We start from the raw sequence: 5755 nt of genomic DNA, 5'->3' as shown, positions 1-5755 counted from the left end.
GAACTTCTACAATATACATAACCTCACATAATAAATCATAGTTCAGCTATATAATTATATTTTTATATAACAAAAAATAAACGTTTCCAAAAACTAACTGTAGCACCCCTCTGCTTTTACTGAGGGTTCTTACCTGAGTTGTTTTCTTCTTTTTTTCCTTCTTTACTTTCTGTAAATATAAATTTTTACCTTAGTGTTCTCAGCACAACTGTTTCAAGGAACAAACCTGTGTTACTAATGTAATTTACATAACTCTACCATTAATTGTACAATTCGTTACTAGACTCCACATAAGGATACTATAGCCACCTGACAAACGTGATTTCCTTTTTTTTTTTTTTTCTTCCCCTTTTATTGCTTAGCCAGCCATTATGTATATAAAAAGGCAAAGTTCAATGGTTTAGTTTAAATAAATTATTTACATATATACATAACACATCCATACAAAAGTATAAATTTAAATAATCCAAGAAATCTATATCAGTGTTGAACCAGCAGTCCTTTCTTTGAATGCAAAGATGTCAATAACCAATACAATCACCTTATAAAACCGAAGGTGGCAAACTAAATTAAAGGAACCAAACAAAAGTTGGGTAAAAGGTACCACAGATGAGCGTTGCAGGCCTGTTACTTGAAGGTGCTTGTGACGTTACTCGTTGACTGCCTCTTATTCTGTAATAGAGCAGACGGGTCTCGTTTTCTGGTTTCCAGCAGATGTGCGTCCCCTTTCGTTTCTTTCCTAGCGAGTATCAATTCTCAGCGATAGTTGGTCAGCTGTAACAATATCCAATATCGACAATGTAATCCAATGTCTGCAGACGTCTTCCGTGTTCAGCATTTCACAGACAGTGCTCCCTAGCTCACTGGTTGGTCGTTCTCGACCAGTCCGTCCAAACACAATCACATTCACGTTTTCTGTCCCGACTGTTAATTCCGTGCTGGAATCTGGTCGTCTTTTTAAACTCCTCGCTGATGTTTACCATGGACTGCGTTTCAATCCTCGCTTTCAGCACAAAAGCCCAGTTCTCTCCTTTCTTTTCTCGCCCCTCCTTTTCTCGTGTTTTCTGACCTCTGACCCCTTTTGCTACTTTCCAAACCAATAAAATAATTTAATATAAATACCAGCATTTACTTTTTATATTTAAAACCTTAGAAATTACATAACGTTTTAACAACACATACAATAAATTTGACTGTATTAATCAAATTTATATTACACCATTGCTATTACCACCACATAACTTGTGTTTTAAGGGGCTACATAACAAAAAAAAAAAAAAAAACAGGGTGCCATACAAACAGCTTCTCGCCAATGCTTATTAAATAATAAATCAAATCAGTTACTAATCATTACAAACACAAACTGTTAATACAATATAAATAAAATGTAAAATGAAAATCCAAAGTATCCTTATGGTCATGTTGTACACCATGCTGAATTATATTAAAACGCTGTGGTAGCGCACTAAAAGAAGAAATGCTGTTTTTTTAAATTTAGTTTTGTTTTTATTTTTTTGCTTTTGATAATAAAACATACAATGACTGTATACAAGAGCTCAGTGGGAGGGGAGCACATTAGTTATTTAACACTTGAGAATTACCAAATAATATTTATGTCAAATAGAATAAAATTAGAAAAAGCTTGGAGAGAGCAGACTTACCTGTACAGCATCCACCATCACCTGAGGGTGCCTGCTGTCTGTGGAGAGTCGCATTAATTAATTAGCATTTGTACTACAAAATACCATTGGTATGAAACTAAGTACACGCAAACAATTACTTTTGGTGGAAATTCATAACTAAAAGCTACAAACAAACAAATTAAAAATCAGAATACACTTTGCTACACATACAAAGGCCAAGAAAATTTGGAGGAATTCATCTCGAGAAGCCATATTGCTGTACTGGATGTGGCCGACGAGTCTCACAAACCAGAATCTTCTGGGCCACAAAAGAATTCAGACTGGGTGCCACCTCCAGAAGTGGGCTTAGTTGGAGAAGATCTACACCGGGGGCATCAACCCCCTTTGTCTTGGTTTACCACCCTAAAGAATTTAAATATTCTGCAGTACCCACATTTTATTTTGGTGTTAAATCGTTTATTCCTGAACTGTTATTATGTAAAAGTAATGGTGGAATTTATTTCTCCCACCCAGAAAAATATTCTTTCAGAGAGCTTTCATAAGGTACTAGCAATGGTAACCTGTCAAAGACGTGTTTGAGTGAATTTCAAAAGGATTTGATATGTTATGACTGATAGGCACTGATAGTGTGTCACCAGGAGGAGGTCACTTCACCTGCTTGTGCTAATAGTGAAAAAACAAAAGAAATGTAAGCAATTGTGTCTCACATGTTGTAAGTCGCCTTGTCATCAGTCACATATTAATAATAATTACAAGAAAGTTTAGTAAAATAACGCCCTCGGCCAAAAGGGGTTTCCTGTTCCTCAGAGACTTTGAATTCTGCTCTCTTGATTTACTTACAGTGTGCTTTCATGTTTGTTGTTGTAAATTGTTTGTTGCTTTGAATAAATTAGAAAATCCTCAAATTCACCTGTCTGTCCTCTCCAATCATCTGACGGTGACTCCTGCACTCGACTTTCTGTTGGCCAAACCCCGTGAATTACCACATTTTTCAGAGGTCCATGAAACCCTTCTTTAACACGCTGTATTGAGTTGGAACAGAAGCAGACTGACTGAAACCAAAATGGCCAAGGCAGTGTGTGCGGAGGAGCCTAACCTCATCTCTAGTGAACTGGGCATTGTGGAATGGAAATTTTCAGTTTACAGATAACTGTCCTTTTTATATTATAAGAAAATGTGTACTTGACAGTTTTCAGAAACTGTATATGTGACCTTTAACATATATTACTGATGCTGACCTGTGTGAGCAGTTCAAAAGAATCTGACTTTACCAGAAAGCTGCCTTTACCAGAAATGTATTTTTATAAACTGTTCTTCCTGTTTTACGAATAAGCTAAGCTATGAACTCATCTGTAACCGCCGTCTATTTTAAGCCCTAAAAGGCTCATGCATTAATCTGCCTTTATACGAACTTGTAAAGTTTGCACACAATCAGCTGATATAAAAGAGCTGAACTCTTTCCTGTCAGCGCGCATGCTACTGACACTCCAGTCTAGGTATGCAACAATAAAAGGAAGCTTATGAACATTTCTTCTGGTGTGAGACTCTGACTCCTTCCATTTTACGGGTCAACAATTCTTTCTTCCACAGTTTTTTGGCACCCCAGATGGGACCAAAGACGATCGGTTGACTTCTTCAACGGAATTCGGTCCGGTGATCTGACCCAGATGGCAGACTGTCTTTGAGCTCCGACAGCAGGAAAAATCAGTTCTGGCAAACCTTAGGACTGCCCTGCGCTGGTCGACTTCTGTGAAAGGAGTCTCCGGTCTCCTTTGGACGTCCCAGAGTACAGGTCTCCTTTTTACTACACCAGTCCTAAATATCTAGACTGGGGTAAGTACCCCCGGGGGAACCGTTGGGTATTTTGGGAGTTTTTTAGTGGTATGGGTGATATTGAAAATTAAATAGAAACTAACTGACGGACCTGGAAAAATCTACTCATATAAATAAGTGTTAAACTGGAAAAGAAAAAGATTAGATATCCTTATCGGAATAAAAATTAAGGGAATAGTTGACGGGACATTAAGGTGCGTGGCACACCAGGAAAAGAACCCGTGTTCTATTATATGGCTATAAGGTTTTAAGGCTGGGACAATAGTTTACCACAGGAAATATAGACTCTTAAAGAGGAAAAAGAAGAATAAATTGTACACTGGAAAAGAGTAGATCTTACATTGAAGGAAAATGGGTTCTGTCAGTAGTAAAGAAAAAATAAAAAATAATGAACAATCCGGGGAAAGGGGGAAGGGGATGACATTGGAAGGATTATTTTTGGAGGATCAACAGACGCCGAAAAAGGGGTCGCCGAGAAAATTAGTCGAGAAAAGTACAGGTTTAGATTTTAAGTAAGCATGTAAAAAGTGGAATAAACAAAGTGGGGGCCGTTGGCCACTAGAGGGAACAGGTGAAGTAAATGAGATACAAGAGATAAGGAAGATTCTGTGTAGAAATACACAGGGATGTTGTAATGGAGGTCCATATCGGATGGACATGTTTGACAGGTGGGAATTGGTCATTAAAGATCGAAATCTGGAGACTGTCCAGAAACAAAATAAATTATTGAGGGTTAGTGAAGATAAGAATAAAAAAGAGAAAGAAGAGTTATTAATTGCGTTACAGAAAGCCCGAACCCCTGAATCAGGAATGTCAACAGCCAGGAACAAAAAGAAAAATGATCCCAATAAAGACCCGATGTATCCCGTAATATGTCCTCCTCCACCCCCCTACCAACCACCACCACCTCCCCCTGCCCCTCCAGTAATCCCGAGTGCCCCTCAGGTGTCAAGTGACTCGTCAGAAGATGATACTGATGTCCATATAGACTCAGGGTTCACTCATACGAGTTCTGGTCAAACCCCTGTTGGTCGCAGAACCAGAGCACAACTAATCCAAGGCCCAGTTTTCTCTGTTTCTTCCGTCCCTCCGAGTTCCCAGAGATCCTCAGATTTCACCACCTCCTGTCCACTAATAGAGGTCCCCAATCCCTGCTACAACCCTGCCCAAGCAGTGAATGCCCAAAACCCCACCACTGTTATGATTCATCGAAACTGGGACATTCAGGAATTGAAAGATGTTGTTACTGAACTGCCGGCCCCTAAGGCGGTGGGTGGACTGAAATTTGTGGAACAATTGGAACAGTTGGATAGTATGTATAAGCCCAACGCCGCGGAATGGACGCAGGTGTTAAGACGAAAGCTAGGCACTACTTGGGCCACTGTAAATCGAGGTACCCAAAATGGGCAACCTTGGGCTTGGAATGCTGCTCTACATCGAGGGGACGGGGTGGATGGAAACGTCGCATTCCAGGAACAATGGGAAACTTTGAAACAGAATATTGCAGGAAAATATAAAAAGGGCAAAGATTGGTCCCTCATCTCCGCCGCAAAACAAAAGAAAGATGAAACAGTAGATGAATGGGCACATAGAGTACAAGACTTGATGGCAAATCACAATGGTTTGGAGAATGTGGACGACCGACAACGTGCAGCTGTGCCTCCTTTTGTTTCAGGACTGAGATCTGACATACAAAGTAAAGTACGCACTTCCTGTATTGGATGGGAAAGTGCTGCATGTTCTCTTCTGAGGACTATACACCTGGTTTTCCAGAGAATCGAGGATGGCCATAGGAATCCACAGGGACCTACTGTTCTGCTTTACTTTCTCCTCTTTTGACTCTAGACTCTGAGACTGATCCTTTTCTTCCCCTGCATATTAATCAACAAGAGACTATGTTTCTAGTGGACACTGGTGCCACACGCTCAACTCTTTCTACAGTAAAGGTCCCTGCCTCGAACGATACAACCACCGTCCTCACCGCCTCAGGCCAACCTCATGTTCTTAAGGTCTCTGTCCCGTTACATGTCCAATCTAATCTGTCTGGCCCTTCCATCTCTCACCGTTTCCTCCTCAATCCCTTATGTCCTGTTAACCTTCTAGGCCGTGACCTCATGTCTAAATTATCTCTTTCCATGTCTGTGACTGAACATGGTTTTCACTGCTCTTCCCCAAAGTTATTTTATCAGGCCACCCGTCCTCGCCCCTCCTTCGCAGCTTGGACCCTTCTTCCCACCCCCACTTCCATGCTCCTCATGGCTTTACATTCCTTCCCCCCC

Source organism: Erpetoichthys calabaricus (genome assembly GCF_900747795.2).
Source record: "Erpetoichthys calabaricus chromosome 1 unlocalized genomic scaffold, fErpCal1.3 SUPER_1_unloc_10, whole genome shotgun sequence".
Taxonomy (NCBI): Eukaryota; Metazoa; Chordata; class Cladistia; order Polypteriformes; family Polypteridae; genus Erpetoichthys; species Erpetoichthys calabaricus.
This window is presented reverse-complemented; position numbering follows the sequence as displayed.